The sequence below is a fragment of the Leucopleurus acutus genome, assembly GCF_964270905.1.
Source record: "Leucopleurus acutus genome assembly, chromosome: 3".
Classification (NCBI taxonomy): Eukaryota; Metazoa; Chordata; class Mammalia; order Artiodactyla; family Delphinidae; genus Leucopleurus; species Leucopleurus acutus.
The window spans coordinates 149,114,367-149,133,759 of NC_139145.1; positions in this window are offsets into that span (position 1 = coordinate 149,114,367).

Genomic DNA, 19,393 nt, shown 5'->3' on the forward strand with positions numbered 1-19,393 from the left:
TTCCCAGACTCCCAGCTCTGTCTACTCAACTCAGATGATCACTGGGCTCTGCAGTGAACAATCCCCAGAAAGTATATAGAAATGAAGTCAAGGGAAATAAAGTATAAAGTATATAGATCATATTTGATACATTCAGGACTAACTTTACCTCTCTAACATCCACTTCTAGTTATCTTTCCTTTGCAATATGGTTCAGGAAATTTTTCTCCTAAGGAATGTAGATGATTTTTACACATGCCCCCACTCCCAACATGTACACTTCTAGTTCTTGGTGAGAAGAAAATATTCAAATGCCTAGTTTGGTATTTTTATTAATCTTTAGGTCTCTATGTTTAAAAATACACATTTCAGCTTTTTCACTGGTATCTGTTTCTTTTATGCCCTTATAGGCCATTTCCCAGTGGGGTTGCTTTTGAGATGATAGGACATATTTTGAATTTTCCAAGGACTCACATGTTAACATATGGAATTATTTTGAGGACATCTTACCACTTCCTCTTCTCTTAGAACAAACAGTTCTAACTTATCTATCACTCTGAAAAATCTCATCAACTTCAACAAATGCAAACATATTCAATTTACAGAAAGACTCCACTCCAATATTTTCTTTTTGCATTTTTTCCTCACAGGGAATTTTTCCCCTGACAGTTTCCAAGATGTGAGGGACTCTTAGTTCCTTGCTCAGAAAACAAACAAAACAAAATTACTTTTTTTTAAGTAATAATCTTTAGTTCAGCAGTTGACCTCTGGGACTCTGGTTAATTCATTTTTAAAATGGTTTAGAGAACAGGTGACTACAAAATTCCTAAGCCTGAATGGAGCTAATTTTTCTTTCAATTTTAAAAGCTGAGATATTTTGGATTATTTTTTTTCCTTAGCCTCCAAAATCCCATTCTCTTTCTTTTCTCTGGATGTTGCTGTCTTTTACCTCTCTGATTGCAGCAGTTTATTCAAGAAGAGGGCTCATAGCAAGAATCAGTCTTTCCTTAAAATCCTACTAAAGAGACTGCATTCAAGAGAATATGTTCAGCAAATTTATTGCATCCATCCATATCTGACGGAAATAAAAGTATTAATTATCCCTTAGTTTGCTCTAAGAAGTAACCAGGAAGAAAAAAATTTTTTTTATTAAAGTATAGTTGATTTACAATGTTGTGTTAGTTTCTTGTGTACAGCAAAGTGATTCAGTTATACATATTCTTTTTCATATTCTTTTCCATTATTACAGGATATTGAATATAGTTCCCTGTGCTAAACAGTAGGTCCTTGCTGTTTATCTATTTTATATATAGTAGTTTGTATCTGCTAATCCCAAACTCATAATTTATCTCTCCCCCACCCCTTTTCCCCTTTGGTAACCATAAGTTTGTTTTCTATGTCTGTGAGTCTATTTCTGTTTCATAAATAAGTTCATTTGTATCATATCTTAGATTCCACATATAAGTGATATCATACAGTATTTGTCTTTTTCTTTCTGACTTCACTTTGTATGATCATCTCTAGATCCATCTGTGTTGCTGCAAATGGCATTATTTCATTCTTTTTTTATGGCTGAGTAGTATTCCACTGTGTATATATACCACATCTTCTTTATCCATTTATCTGTTGATGGACATTTAGGTTGCTTCCATGTCTTGGCTATTGTAAATAGTGCTGTTATGAAATTGGGGTGCATGTATCTTTTTGGATTATAGTATTCTCTGGATATATGCCCAGGAGTGGGATTGCTGGATCATATGGAGGTTCTATTTTTAGTTTTTTAAGGAAACTCTATACTGTTTTTGATAGTGGCTGCACCAGTTTACATTCCCACCAACATTATAAGAGGGTTCCCTTTTAAAAGCACTTTGTACGTGCTATTTCAAAGTCTAAAATACTCTTCCTTGCACTTTAGGTATATGTACTCATATCTTATTCCCAATTTAAAAACCCTGCCCCATCCCAAAATGTCCCATTCTACTGTAAGCTCTTAGAGTACTGGAATTTTTTTTCTGCTTATCTTTGCATTTTTGCAGTAGAAAAGTGCTGTAAAGGTTTCAGTAGAGGCTTTTGAGTTGAATTCATGAAACAGAACTCACTGTGTAGACTAGTGGATCTATCTTTGTTGAAGAAGAGAAACCTTAAGGAGGATTGGGACATTTTTTATTTTATCTAGGAGAGATGTTTTTTACAGTGCCTCATCATTCTCATATGTAACAGAAGCCCTGTGAAGAATGATTTGAGAGTCACCCTGCTCCCCAAAACATCCTTCACTGATGCCTGAAACCTGTGATTTAAAATACAATTTTCCTTCAATTTGAAAAAAAAAATCTCAAAAACCCTACACCTAACATCCTACTTAGTGGTAAGAAGACAGATGATTCCCACTAAGACCAGGAACAAGGCAAGGATGTCCACTATCACCACTCCTATTTAACAACATACTGGAAGCCCTACCTGACACAATAAGTCAAGAAAGAAAATTAAAGGTATGCATACTGGAAAGGAAGAAATAAAACTATCTTTGTTCACAGATGACATAATTCTCTATGTAGAATTTTTCCATGAATGAAAATTCCTGGAACTAATTAACAGTTATAGCAAGATTGCAGGATACCAGGTGAATATACAAAAGCCAATTGCTTTCCTATACACTAGCAATGAACAACTGGAATTGAAAATTTAAAACAATACTATTTACATTAGTACCTTAAAATGAAATACTTAGGTATAAATCTAACAAAATATGTACAAGATCTATATGAGGAAAAGTATACAATCAACAGAATAACTTAAAAATTGGAGAGCTATTCCATATTCATGTATAGAAAGACTCAATATTATTAAGATTTCAGCTTTTCCCAAACTGATATGTAGATTCAATGCAATCCCAATAAAAATTCCAGTGGGTTATTTTGTGGATATGGACAAACATATTCTAAAGTTTATATCAAAATACAAAAGACTGAGAATAGTCAACACAATACTGAAGAACAAAGTAAGAGGACTGACACTACCCAACTTCAAGAGTAACTATAAAGCTACAATAATCAAGACAGTATGGTATAGGCAAAAGAATAGACAAATGGATCAATGGAACAGAACAGAGAGCCAAGAAATAGATCTACACAGATACAGTGAATTGCTCTTTGACAAAGGAGTAAAGGCAATTCAATGACAAAAGGGCTCCGGACGCGCAGGCTCAGTGACCATGGCTCACGTGCCCTGCCGCTCCGCGGCATGTGGGATCTTCCCAGACCAGGGCACGAACCCGTGTCCCCTGCATTGGCAGGTGGACTCTCAACCACTGCACCACCAGGGAAGCCCAGAATAGTTCTTTTAACAGTGATGTGGTAACAACTAAACATGCACATCCAAGGAGATGAATCTAGATACAGACCTTACACCTTTCACAAAAATTAACTCAAAATGGATAATAGCCCTAAATGCAATGTGCAAAATTTTAAAAACTCCTAGAAGATAACATAGAATAAAATCTAATTAACCTTAGGCTTAGCAATGACTTCTTACATACAAAAGCACCATGCATGAAAGAAAAAATTAATAAGTGCAACTTCATTAAAAATAAAAGGTTCTGCTCTACAAAAGACATTGTGAAGAGAATGATGAGACAAACCAGGAACTAGGAGAAAATATTTGCAAAACACATATCTGATTAAAGGACTGGTATCCAAAATATACAAAGCATTCTTAAAACTTAACAATAAGAAAACAAATCCATTTTTAAATGGGCAAAAAATATGAACAGAAAATTTACCAAAGAAGATGTACAAATGACAACTAATCATATAAAAAGATGCTCAACATTGCATATTGTTAGGAAATTGCATATTAAACCAATGAGTTAGCACTACACACCAATTCAAATAACTAAAATCCAAAGTACTGACAGTACCAAGTGCTCGTGAGAATATGAAGCGACAGGAACTCTCATTCATATCTGGTGGGAATACAAAATTGTACAGTCACTTTGGAAGACAGTTCGGCAATTTCTTACAAAACTAAACATAATCTTGCCATATAACCCAGAAATCTCACTTCTTAACATTTACCCAAATTAGATGAAAACTCATGTTCGCACAAAAACCTACTATAAAAAGTGTTTATAGCAGCTTTATTCATAGCTGCCAACACTTGGAAATAACCAAGGTTAATGATGAAGGGATAAACAAACTGTGGTACATCTTACAGAGGAATATTATTCAGCAATAAAAGGAAATTAACTATCAAACCACAAAAACACATGGAAGAACTTTAAATGCATAATGCTAAATGAAAGGAGCCAGTCTGATAAAGCTACCTACTATTTGATTCCTAAACTATTAAGACACTGGAAAAGGCAAAGCCTCGGAGACGGTGAAAGGATCAGTGATTGCCAAAGGTTTGAGGGGAGGGAGGAATGAATAGGTGGAGCACAGGGGAATTTTAGAGTTAAGAAGCTATTCTGTATGAAACTGCAATAGTAGATACACAGCATTATACATTTGTCAAAACCCATAGAACTCTACAACGCGAAGAGTGAAACCTAATATAAACTATGGACTTTAGTTAATAATAATATATTAATATTTGTTTATCAGTTGTAACAAATGTACCACACTAATACAAGATGTATTGTATTACATACATCTTGTAATACAAGATGTATAGGGAAAACAGGGGCAGGCAGGGAAGAAAAGAGGTGAATGGGAACTCTCTGCAGTAAAGTCTATTACTTACATTTTTTTAAATTCATCTTCCTGGATAACTGAGACTTTTAAAAAATAATGTTCACTTATAAAATTCCTCTGGATAATAATTAACTAACATTTGGGGGATCACATTAATATTCTTCTACTCAGAAGTCTCCAGGTGGAATGAAAATTCCAGGTTCTGTGAGAATGGGGGTTCCTGAAATGGAAAGTAGTTCAGAGAAGGCCGCTAAGTCAAATGTCACCTTCACATTCTGGCTGTGAGCTGTCACAGTACAGGTTTTCCATAGAAGAAACATCCTCTCCTTATCCTTGACAGCATTTCTGAGTAGGGGGCTAGTTAGAGAGTTTAGAGTTTTCCTGATACCTATAATTGATGAAAATTCTATTACCTTGTGTACTTACAGGCAGCAAAATAACATCAGTATGTATTAACAGCATGTATTACTTAGGTTTGCATCTCACTTGAGCAAATTACTCTAACCTCTCTCTAAAATAAGGATAAAAATTGTTGTTTAGATTAAAGAGTTATCGTGACAGTTAAATGAGGTAATGCAGGTATTTAGTGAGGTCTCAATAAAATATTAGCAATTGTTGTTGCTATTGCTATTGCTGTTTCTCACCATTAGAATGCTTTCTGATGGAATGCAGATAAAATGCAAATTTCAAAATGTTCAGTCTGAGTTAGAGAGCTAACTGTGAGTTGTAGGAGATGAAGTAATAGAGATGGGAAGGATATCTGGATCATGAAGTAAAGAAGCTAACATTTTTTAATGGCAGCTATAAATTAAACATTGCATGCTTTATCTCAGGAATCCTCATGGCAACCTCACGAATTATCCCTTTTTATAGATAGAGAAACTGAGACTCAAGGTAGTTAATTTCTCCATGGTAGCATAAGTGTTACAACTGGTAGTGCTGGAGTCAAACTCAAATTTTTTCCTTAAAACATGTGAACATTTTGTATGGCATATGATGCCACATGGGCTTAGAGATTCAGCTCATTAGTTACTTGGGGCTGCTTGAGACTGCTATAATCATGTAGTCTTTACTAAGCCTTTCTCGTGGTCATGTTTGATAAGTATCAAATTTGTTGAACAGATTTTTAAACAAATAGGAAATTGAATGAGTGGATGAATTAGAAGAACAAACTATACCAAATTGCAGAGTATCACACCATGGATGTGTGCTCAAAAGTTGCAGAGCTTCTGAAAATATATTTTAAATGCTCTAAGGAACCTCTCTATATGAACGTAATAATTTTGTAAAGAGAAAATTCCTTTTGAAACGGGTAATTACCTCATGTGTCAGTAGGTTTTGATTTCAATGGGTTGAATTTTTTCAAAATCCGTGTGTCTCTGTAGAGGATTGAGTCAACAGTCTTAAAGGTTCACTTGAAGATCACCCCATGAAATGAGCACAGGTCAGAGCTGGGTCACTGAGGGCTTTTGGTTTTTCTCAAGCACTTTGTTCTCACCTTATCTAGGTGTGCATCTGCTCAGGTAACCAGTTCTATTTTTTTTTCGAAGTCTGTTCCAGGGTCCTGTTCTCTTCCATTCTCATAGGAAGACAAACATGTTACTTTGTATCTGAATCTAACTTGAATTTGCTTTTCTGATTAGAACTACTAATGAAAGGCAGTCCTGCTGCTGAAGGTGTTTTAATTATTCAATTAGCAGGCATTTGTGAAGCCTACTATGTGCTAGGCAATAGAGGTAGAGATGAAAAAGACAGTCTGTGTCCTCTATGAACTGAGTCTAATGAGTAGGATTGCTACACAATTACTATTTAAAGATTATTTCTATCTTCATTATTAATAATAACATTTATATTTTTCTGCAACAACATGGTAAAATCTTTACATGTAAAATGCCATGGAGAAGTAGGGGAATAGTCAAGATGTGAAGGGATTGGTGAGTGGGAATACACATCTATTGAGTATTGACTATGTACCAGGCTCTATGCTCACTAAATTGTTAAAACTATTCTTTGAGACATACATTTTTACCCCTATTTTACAGATGCGGAAAAGTACCAGTTCCAGTAAGAGGCAAAAATGGGCATTCAGACCCAGTTCTACTAACTCATATTAATATAGAGTTTTCCTTCTACAGTAGCCACCATTTTCTGAATACTTAGTATGCCCCAGGAGTAGGCAGTTGAATATATATAGATGGTTCAAGTGATATGCCTGGATTTGAGCAAACTCTAATTCTTCTCTGGGAAGTGAAGAGTGACAGCTTCACCCCCAATATCAGTTGGTCTCTTCATGGGAAGCATTTCTGGGGTAGTATAGAGTTGTGTTTTGTTTTGTGTTTTACTGGAAGATTGAGAAGAATTTGGGGCAGGTGCCTAAGGGGACAGAGCAAACTAGGACAATGGAGGGGAAGAACTGGCCTCCTTTCATCCATTCACCTCTCCCCACCCCCACCTTGAGCCTGATTGGTTGGTTTTCGGGCCCAAAATAGGAAGAATTAGAATTTCTTCCATGAAATTCTGTGTAAGAGTCAGGGCATAAACAGTGCTGAATTGGGACTCAGATGACCAAATTGAATCCAGAATGGAGCATGCCCCATAGTGTCTGTTTGTGCCCTGCAGAGAAGGAGGGAACACTGCTCTCCCAGTGTACTAGTTTCCTAAAGCTGTTGTAAAAAACTACCTCAAACTTAGTGGCTTAAAACAACAGAAATTTATTCTCTCATGCCTCTGGAAACCCGAAGTTTGAGATCAGTACCACGGGGTCAAAATCAAGGTGTTGACAGGGCAGCTTTCCCTCTGGAGACTCTAGGGCAGGATCTGTTCCTTGTCTCTTCCAATTGCTGGTGGCTGCTAGTATCCCTTGGCTGGCATCTACATCATTCCAATCTTCAAAGCCAGCATCTTCAAATCTCTCTCTGCCTCTGTCTTCACATCACCTTCTCCTCTTCTGTGTCAAACCTGCCTATCTCTCTTTCTCATAAAGATACATGTGATTGTGTTTAGGGTCCACTATGTTAATCTAAGACAATCTCCCAACTTAGTCAATCCGATCATCTTAAAAAAATATGACCCTATTTCCACATAATATAATGTTCACAGGTTCCAGGAATTATGAAGTGAATATCTCTGGGGACTAGCCTACCACATGCAGGATTTCTGTCTTCCAAGGTAGTAGATGAAAGCTTCACTCAGGATCCACAAGCCATATACTTCCCAGAGGAAGTACAAACAGAAGGAGAAGAGCAGTCTGTGAGGCCCAGAGAATCTCTTTGAACCTGGAAATCTCTTTGACCATGGAAAACTCCTGACTGTGACCCACAGAAACCTTGATTGAGTGGGTGGGTAGGTGATAACCTGAAGAAGCAGGTGTGAGCTAAGAGCCATGGCAATTTGGAGCTTGAACTTCATGTGGTTAAACAGAGTCACACAGACTGGTAGAGGCTGAGATATTTGGATGAGCTGGAACCAGTATTTAATGGGGCAAAATGCAAAAAGGTGTACTCGTAAAACAACTTAATTTTCTTCAGTGCTCCTCTTCACACTAGCTCAATTGGTTAATAGTTAGCATTTCTTTCCCAACCTGGGAAAGAACTCAGGCAGGTCCCATAATTTTCTGATCCCTTTTGAATATTTAAAGTCCTCTGATCGTTAGGTGGTTCAGTAGAAGGACGTGCACTCACTCGCTCTTGCAAGAGCAGTGGAATCACAACTAACTGCTGAACAATCATCAACAGGAAGACACTGGAACTCACCAAAAAACATACCCCATATCCAAAGACAAAGAAGAAGCTGCAATGAGATGGTAGGGGTGCAACCACAATAAACTCAAATCCCATAACCGCTGGATGGGCTACTCACAAACTGGAGAATAATTATACCACAGAAGTCCACCCACTGGAATGAAGGTTCTGAACCCCACATCAGTTTTCCCAACCTGGGGGTCCAGCAACAGGAGGAGGAATTCCCAGAGAATCAGATTTTGAAGGCTAGTGGGATTTGATTGCAGGACTTTGACAGGACTGGGGAAACAGAGGCACCACTATTGGAGGCCACACACAAAGTAGTGTGTGCATCAGGACCCGGGGAAAGGAGCAGTGACCCCATAGGAGACTGAACCAGACTTACCTGCTAGTGTTGGAAGGTCTCCTGCAGAGGCAGGGAGTGGCTGTGGCTCACCGTGGGGACAAGGACACTGGCAGCAGAAGTAGTGGGAAGACTCCTTGAGTGAGCCCTCCCAGAGTCTGCCATTAGCCCCACCAAAGGGCATATAGCCTCCAGTATTGGGTTACCTCAGGCCAAACAACCAACAGGGAGGGAACTCAGCCCCACCTATCAGCAGACAAGCAGATTAAAGTTTTACTGAGCTCTTCCCACCAGAGCAACACCCAGCTTTACCCATCACCAGTCCTTCCCATCAGGAAGCTTGCACAGCCCTCTTAGATAGCCTCATCCACCAGAGGACAGAGAGCAGAAGCAAGAGGAACTAGAGTCCTGCAGACTGTGAAATGAAAACCACATTCACAGAAAGACAGACAAAATGAAAAGGAAGAAGACTATGTACCAGATGAAGGAACAAGATAAAACCCCAGAAAAACAACTAAATGAAGTGGAAATAGGCAATTTTCCAGAAAAAGAATTCAGAATAATCATAGTGAAGATGATCTAGGACCTTGGAAAAAGAATGGAGGCAAAGATTGAGAAGATGCAAGAAATGTTTAACAAATATCTCAAAGAATTAAAGAACAAACAAACAGAGATAAACAATACAATAACTGAAATGAAAAATACACTAGAAGGAATCAATAGCACAATAACTGAGGCAGAAGAATATATAAGTGACCTGGAAGACAGAATGGTGGAATTCACTGCTGCAGAACAGAATAAAGAAAAAAGAATGAAAAGAAATGAAGACAGCCTAAGAGACCTCTGGGACAACATTAAATGCACCAATATTCGCATTATAGGGGTCCAAGAAGGAGCAGAAAGAGAGAAAGGACCCGAATAAATATTTGAGGAAATTATTGTCAAAAACTGCTCTGACATGGGAAAGGAAATAGCCACCCAAGTCCAGGAAGTTCAGAGAGTCCCAGGCAGGATAAACCCAAGGAGAAACATGCTGAGACACATAGTAATCAAATTGACAAAAATTAAAGACAAAGAAAAATTATTAAAAGCAACAAAGGAAAAACGACAAATAACATACATGGGAACTCCCATAAGGTTAACAGCTGATTTCTCAGCAGAAACTCTACAAGCCAGAAAGGAGTGGCATGATATATTAAAAGTGATGAAAGGAAAGAACCTACAACCAAGATTACCCTACCTAGCAAGGATCTCATTCAGATTCAACTGAGAAATCGAAAGCTTTACAGACACACAAAAGCTAAGAGAATTCAGCACCAGCAAACCAGCTCTACAACAAATGCTAAAGGAACTTCTCTAAGTGGGAAACAGAAGAGAAGAAAAGGACCTACAAAAAACCCCAAAACAATTAAGAAAATGGTAATAGGAGCATACATATCAATAATTACCTTAAATGTGAATGGATTAAACACTCCAACCAAAAGACACAGCCTCGCTGAATGGATACAAAACAAGACCCATATATATGCTGTTTACAAGAGACCCACTTCAGGCCTACAGACACATACAGACTGAAAGTGAGGGAATGGAAAAAGATATTCCATGCAAATGGAAATGAAAAGAAAGCTGGAGCAGCAGTACTCATATCAGAAAAAATAGACTTTAAAATAAAGAATGTTACAAGAGACAAGAAAGGACACTACATAATGATAAAGGACACTACATAATGATAAATTGGATTCTTCAATCCAAGAAGAAGAGATAACAATTATTAATATATATGTACCCAACATAGGAACACCTCAATACATAAGGCAAATGCTAACAGCTACAAAAGAGGAAATTGACAGTAACACAATAATAGTGGGAGACTTTAACACCTCTCTTACACCAATGGACAGATCATCCAGACAGAAAATAAATAAGGAAACACAAGCTTTAAATGACACAATAGACCAGATAGACTTAATTGATAGGACACTCCATCAGAAAACAGCAGATTACACTTTCTTCTCAAGTCACACAGAACATTCTCCAGGATTGATCACACCTCGGGTCATAAATCAAGCCTCAGTAAATTTAAGAAAATTGAAATCATCTCAAGCATCTTTTCTGACCACTACACTATGAGATTAGATATAAATTACAGGAAAAAAAACATTAAAAAAAGAAACACATGGGCACTAAACAATACATCACTAAATAACCAAGAGATCACTGAAGAAATCAAAAAATACCTAGAGACAAATGACAATGAAAACACGACAATCCAAAACCTATGGGATGCAGCAAAAGCAGCTCTAAGAAGGAAGTTTATAGCAATACAATCCTACCTCAAGAAACAAGAAAAATCTCAAATAAACAATGTAACCTTACACCTAAAGGAACTAGAAAAAGAAGAACAAACAAAACCCAAAGTTAGTAGAAGGAAAGAAATCATAAAGATCAGAGCAGAAGTAAATGAAATAGAAGGAAAAAAAACAGTAGAAAAAATCAATAAAAATTAAACCTGGTTCTTTGAGAAGATAAACAAAATTGATAAACCATTAGCCAGACTCATCAGGAAAAAGAGGGAGAGGACCCAAATCAATGAAATTAGAATTGAAAAAGGAGAAGTTACAATGAACACTGCAGAAATACAAAGCATCATAAGAGACTACTACAAGCAACTCTATGCCAATAAAATGAACAACCTGGAAGAAATGGACAAATTCTTAGAAGGTATAATCTTCCAAGACTGAACCAGGAAGAAATAGAATATATAAACAGACCAATCACAATCACTGAAATTGAAACTATGATTAAAAATCTTCCAACAAACAAAAGTCCAAGACCTGATGGGTTCACAGGTGAATTCTATGAAACATTAAGAGCAGATCTAACACCCATCCTTCTCAAACTCTTCCAAAAAATTGCAGAGGAAGGAACACTCCCAAACTCATTCTGCAAGGCCACCATCACCCTGATACCAAAAACAAAGATACTACAAAAAATGAAAATTGCAGTCCAATATCACTGATGAATATAGATGCAAAACTCCTCAACAAGTACTAGCAAATAGAATCCAGCAACACATTAAAAGGATCATACACCATGATCAAATGGGATTTATCCCAGGGATGCAAGGATTCTTGAATATATGCAAATCAATCCATGAGATACACCATAATAACAAATTGAAGAATAAAAACCACACGATCTTCTCAATAGATGCAGCAAAAGCTTTTGACAAAATTCAACACCCATTTATGATAAAAAAAAAAAAACTCTCCAGAAAGTGGGCATAGAGGAAACCTACCTCAATATAATAAAGGCCGTATGCGACAAACCCACAGCAAACATCGTTCTCAATGGTGAAAAACTGGAAGCATTTCCTCTAAGGTCAGGAACAAGACAAGGATATCCACTTTTGCCACTCTTATTTAACATAGTTTTGGAAGTCCTAGCCACAGCAATCAGTGGAGAGAAAGAAATGAAAGGAATACAAATTGGAAAAGAAGAAGTAAAACTGTCACTGTTTGCAGATGACATGATACTACACATAGATAATCCTAAAGATGCCACCAGAAAACTACTAGAGCTAATCAATGAACTTGGTAAAGTTGCAGAATACAAAATTAATGCATAGAAACCTCTTGCATTCCTATATACTAATGATAGATCAGAAAGAGAAATTAAGGAAAGAATCCCATTCACCAGTGCAACAAACAAATAAAATACCTAGGAATAAACCTACCTAAGGAGGTAAAAGACCTGTACTCAGAAAACTATTAGATACTGATGAAAGAAATCAAAGATGACACAAACAGATGAAGAGATATACCATGTTCTTGGATTGGAAGAATTAATATTGTGAAAATGACTATACTACCCAATGCAATCTACAGATACAATGCAATCCCTATCAAACTACCAGTGGCATTTTTTAGAGAACTAGAACAAAAAATCTTAAAATTTGTATGGAGACATAAAAGACCCCGAATAGCCAAAGCAACCTTGAGGGAAAAATGGAGCTGGAGGAATCAGACTCCCTGACTTCAGACTACACTACAAAGCTACAGTCATCAAGACAATATGGTACTGGCACAAAAACAGAAATATAGATCAATGGAACAGGATAGAAAGTCTAGAGTTAAACCCACGCAACTGTGGTCACCTAATCTACAACGAAGGAGGCAAGAATATACAATGGAGGAAAAACAGGCTCTTCAATAAGTGGTGCTGGGAAAACTGGACAGCTACATGTAAAAAAATGAAATTAGAACACTCCCTAACACCATACACAAAAATAAACTCAAAATGGATTAGAGACCTAAATGTAAGACCAGACACTATGGAACTCTTAGAGGAAAACATAGGAAGAACACTCTTGGACATAAATCACAGCAAGATCTTTTTTGATCCCACCTCGTAGAGTAATGGAAACAATAAAAACAAAATAAACAAATGGACCTAATAAAAATAAACAAATGGACCTAATAAAAATAAACAAATGGACCTAATGAAACTTAAAAGCTTTTGCACAGCAAAGGAAACTATAAACAAGATGAAAATACAACCCTCAGAATGAGAATAAATATTTGCAAACAAATCAATGGACAAAGGATTAATCTCCAAAATATAAAAAGAGCTCATGCATCTCAATATTAAAAAAACAAACATCCCAGTCAATAAATGGGCAGAAGACCTAAACAGACATTTCTCGAAAGAAGGCCAGATGGCCAAGAGGCACATGAAAAGCTGCTCAACATCACTAATTATTAGAGAAATGTAAATCAAAACTACAGTGAAGTATCACCTCAACCAGTCAGAATGGGCATCATCAGAAAATCTACAAACGATAAATGCTGGAGAGGGTGTAGAGAAAAGGGAACCCTCTAGCACTGTTGGTGGGAATGTAAATTGATACAGCCACTATGGAGAACAGTATGGAGGTTCCTTAAAAAACTAAAAATAGAACTACCATACGACCCAGCAATCCCACTTCTGGGCATATACCCAGAGAAAACCATAATTCAAAAAGACACATGCGCCCCAATGTTCATTGCAGCACTGTTTACAATAGCCAGGTCATGGAAGCAACCTAAACGCCCATCAACAGATGAATGGATAGTGAAGATGTGGTACATATATGCAATGGAATATTACTCAGCCATAAAAAGAAACAAAATTGGGTCATCTGTAGAGACGTGGATGGACCTAGAGACTGTCATACAGAATGAAGTAAGTCAGAAAGAGAAAAACAAATAGCATATACTAACACATATATGTGGAATCTAGAAACATGGTACAGATGAACCGGTTTGCAAGGCAGAAATAGAGACACAGATGTAGAGAACAAACGTATTGATACCAAGGGGGGAAAGTGGTGGGGGGTGGGGGGGGTGGGGGGATGAATTGGGCAATTGGGATTGACATATATACACTAATATGTATAAAATAAACAACTAATAAGAACCTGCTGTATAAAAATTATAAAATAAAATTCAAAAAAAAAAAAAAACCCAGCACAATGTTTTACACATAGTAGATATAAAGTCAATATTTAATGGCCTATTGACATATAGGCAATATTATAACTTTTTCTTGGGTGGATAAAAAAAAATAAAGTTCTCTGATCAGTCTTAATCTAGTACTTAAATGCCCAGTCCCCTATTATAATCACAATTTCATACTTTATTTAAGGGTAAAGCTTCTACCTTCCTCTGGTTTAGTGCCACTTCTGGCTGAGACTCCTACAGTGGGGAAAGGGGACAGGATCCACCTTTCTATTTCCCACCCTTGCACTTTCCTCCTTCCCCCACCCACCCTAAACCCTCCAGGGTTAGTTATGGAGGTAGGAATAGCTAAGGGAAAGTTTTTACTGACTGGAAGACATATCTGACACTGGTGCCTTCAGTGCATGGCAAATTCCCAATACTAATTCTTTTTCTCATGAGCAGTTTTCTTCTGGGTTTCTCAAACATTCTCCCACTAGGAACAAGAAATAGCAATTCTTAAGAGACTGGCAGTCTGACTGACTGCTAAAGAATCAGCCCTCCAGCCCTGGAAACCCAGCAGTCACACACACACACACACATGCAGTCACCACACATAGGGTCCATTGTCTCACCAGTGGCTCTACTGGACAAAATCCATTTAAGCTACCTCTAGGGCAACTCTCTCCCAAAGGGTCTCCATCAAGTCCAAAGTAAGCTCTCATGTTATCTGCCTGTGCAGCCCCCCAAAAGGCAGTTACCCAATGCAGCCTGCATTCCTCTTCTCTACCACCTCAAGCTTCTAGAATCTAAGAAATTTATGACTTTGGGACAAAAGCTCTGCTAAAAAGGGATATCTCTGCAGTTATTGAGATACTTCTCCATAAAATCCTCTCTCTCTTTTTCCTCTTCCTGTACACTTGGTATTTGAAACCATAAAGAATATAGCATGTAATTTTGACTTTCCAGAACTTGTACCAACCTATGGCCTTCACCCAATGGATCCAGAGCATGTTAGACTGAGTTCAATGAACCCCAGGTAATATTCTACCCTTTTCCTCAGTGTGAAGGTTTTTTCACTGCCTCAAAGGCTATATCTTCCCTTTCCAACTACCAAGCGCAGAGCTTTGGTTCAGCAAAATGCACATTCTTAGTCAAATCTGAGTCCCTGCTCCAAATCCCTATCTCCCTACCCTGGTAAGAGTAAACTATCTAATCTAGAAACCATTCCATTTATTCTGTCTTAAAACTTACACCAGTTGACCTAAGAGACCCCCTCTTTCTTATTTCCTTTTCTCCTGTGTAGCAACAACACATGAGAAAAAAAGTCAAGTCTATTTAGAAGCCAGATGGGCTCAAGGGCACTCTTGATGCAAAAACGCTTCCGTAACCTCAGAAACCCTGCTTTTCAGACCATAAAGCCATAGTCCATTTTGTCGAAGAAATGTCTTCTTTTCATCTTTTTTTTTTTTCCCCGGTACGCGGGCCTCTCACTGTTGTGGCCTCTCCCGTTGCGGAGCACAGGCTCCGGACGCGCAGGCTCAGCGGCCATGGCTCACGGGCCCAGCCGCTCCGCGGCATGTGGGATCTTCCCAGATCGGGGCATGAACCCGTGTCCCCTGCATTGGCAGGCGGACTCTCAACCACTGCGCCACCAGGGAAGCCCTTCTTTTTAGCTTTTGCTATTTTACCTTTCCTATAATATTGATTTCCATTTTAATTTAGCTCATCACTGCAAATGCAGATGGAAATATTCTGATTTTTCTGCTAGAGAAAGTATTCAAGTTTCTTATCAGCAAAAATAAGCAGAGAAATTGTTTTTCTAAATACACATATGTCTTGTGGTTAAGGAAAGAAGAACTCTTCTTCAGTATTTAATAATATTTTAAAGCTTAGTCATCTTGATAACAATGTATGTCATATAATATATATTTGTTTACTATTTAAAGATCTATATAGATTTCCAAAATATGTCATCCATGAAAGGCAAATAACATATGGTGGGATTTACTAATTATATGGCTTTATGGAAAGGAGTTCATTGTTTTGCAGTGGAAGTTTAATGGATGATAAATGAAATTTGAAGCAAAACTGAATTTATTTAAAATGATTTCTGGATAAGGAATGAAGAAATAGCAGGAGATTAAAAAAAATTAAGATTCAACTTTTACTTATACCTTAAAAATAACCACTTATTGGATTATATTAGACTTTCATGTTAAAGTACCATTATTTTATAAAATACTGATTGCTAGTCAATACCAGTAAGGAATTATAAAACTGTAAATCAAAATACTTAGGAAACTGAAACTAACTATATTTTAGTAAAATTAATTAAAGACTGCTATAAAACAGAAGGTCTTCCAATTTGCAAACATGCATTTATACTTAATGAAAAGTATAAGTATGATTGTCAGTAATAAATCTTATAGTGTGTTCCACTTAGGGGATATTAGCCAAAATTGCTTTTAGCTAATGTAAATAGCATGAGGTTTTTTGTTTTGTTTTGTTTTTGAGACAGAAAGATATATGTTCAAATTCTAAGTTTGCCACTTTCTAAATGCAACCTTGAGCAATTTACTTGGCTCGTCTGAGACCAGTTTCCTCACCAACAAAATGGAATAATAATGATACTCTACCATTTGTAAAAATTAAATGACTTCTCTCACTTCTAATGAAGGCAAACTAAGAAATTCAGACCAACCTTTTCAAACAAACAACTAGAAAATAGTTTTTAAAGTATTCTGCTTAAAAGCTCGAGAGCCAATAAGACAGTGAAGATTTAAAGAGACAAAAATCTCAGGAAAGAAAGAAACCTATAGAAGTAAGCTCAGCTTGAGGACTCTTTCCTCACCAGTATCTGCTGGTTCTGGAAGAGGATACTGAGGAGCCTAGAGGTAAGCAGAACTTTGAACTGACCCACATCAGAAAATAGTTGGAGTCTAGAGTGTTTTCAGTAGAGATCCTGAAAGGCAGCTCCTTAGGAACAGTGGTAAATCAGAAGTAGACGAGTCATCACAGGGACTAAAGCCTAGCTTCAAGTCATCTTAATAAGGTAAGAAAGGAGAGTAAATAGGCACACACAGGTAGGAACAAGAGAAATCAAGTCACAATACCAGAGATTTAAACTCAATGTATCAATAATTACATTGAGTAAAAATGAAATAAATGCTCCAATTAAAAGACAAAGAATGGTAGAGTGGCATACAATATATGTATATTTTGCTTATGATGGGCCAAACCTAAAACATAAGGAAATATAAAGTCTGGAAGTACAAGTATGAAAAAAACATACCATGCAAATACTAATTGTGATGGTTTTAAAATAGGCCCACAAATTCTTTGATACTTCTCCCTTCAAAGGCAGAGCCTAATTCCCCTCTTCTTGAGAGTGGGTTGCACTTAGTGACTCACTTCTAATGCATAGAATGTGGCAGAAGTGTGTAACTTCTGAGAGTAGGTCATAAAATACTTTGTGGCTTCCTCCTTGACCTCACTCCCTCAGATTTCTTGCTCTGTGGGAAGCTAGCTTCCATATCATGAGGACACTCAGGCAGCCTTATGGAGAGGTCCATGTGATGAGACACCAAGGCTTCTGTGAACAGCCAGTAAAGAAACTGAGGCCTCCAGCCAACAACCATGTAAGTGAGTCATCTTAGAAGTAGATTGTCCAGTCCCATTCAAACTTCTAATGAAGTTACAACCCCACTTGACATTTTGACTGCAATGTCATGAGAGACGAAGTTGCTCCTATATTCCTGACTCCCTTAAACTGTTAGAAACAATAAATTTTGTTGTTTTAAACTACTAAGTTTTGGGGGTACTGAGCACTGGTATAGCTACATTAATGAGAAAATATATATATACTTTAAGGCAAAAAAGAGAGCCATTATGGAAAAATGGTTTAATTTTATAGACATAATCATTATAAATTTGTGTCACCTAATAATATACCCTGAAAACATTTAAAGTAAAAACTGATGAAATTATAGAAGTAATAGGCAAATTCACAATAATAGCAAATTCATAATAGCACATTCATGCTGGAAGATTTTTTAAATACCTCTGTGTAACTGATAGAACAAGAAGACCAAAAAGTGATATAAAATATTTGAACAACCCAGTTAAAATGTATGTAATTGTATACCCAACAGCTACAAACCACACATTCTTTTCAAATACATGTGGAAAATTTTTTAAATTGCTGGACCATAGAGCAACTCAACAAATTTCAAAGGAATGACATCACATAGCATATATTAGATGACCGCAGACCAATGTATAATAAAAAGATAACTAGAAAATTCCCATATGTTTGGAAAATGCAAAATATACTTCTAAATAACCTCTGGGTCAAAGAGGAGATTAGAATGGAAATTAGAAAATATTTTGAACTTAATGAAAATATATGTGGAATTCAACTAAAGTCATGCTTTAGAGGGAGATATATAGCCTTAAACACATATATTAGGAAAGAATAAAGACTGAGAATCGATGATCTAAGCATCCATCTCAAGAAGTTAGTTAAAGAATAGCAACTTAAATCCCTCACAAGTAGAAGAACTAATGAAGAAAGGAGCAGAAACTGATGGTACAGAAAACTAACATATTAGGATCAACAAAGTAAAAATTAATTTTTTGAAAAGACTAATAAGATTAATAAACTCTGGGCAAAACTTATGAAAAACAAGTAAGGCACAAATTAGTAATATCAGGATTGTAGAGGGTGATGTCGCTATAGACCCTATACACATTTAAAATATAATAAGAGGGTATTATGTATAACTTCACAGATTGGAAATCTGTAATCTCTCCACAATGATGGTTATCTTCTTTATTATTTTTCAGTTTTTTATTAACCTTCTTCACTTTTAGAATAGTTATGTAAACTTTTCTACAAATTACTGGTTCTGTTTTCTTCAATTTCAAGTCTTCTTATGGCCATCTTTGAAAAATGTTATCTCTTTGAATGTTTTATTCTGTTAGTCTCCTATTTTATTTTGGCCTAATATTATTTAATAGAAATAATAACCTATTTCATTTCATTGAGGAGAAAAAGACCACTTGATTTTTTAAAACTTATTTTTCTTTGATGTAAATCGATATTAGGACTTTTCACATGCTGTTAGTTCCTATTCTTTTCACTACAGAATATTTTCTCAG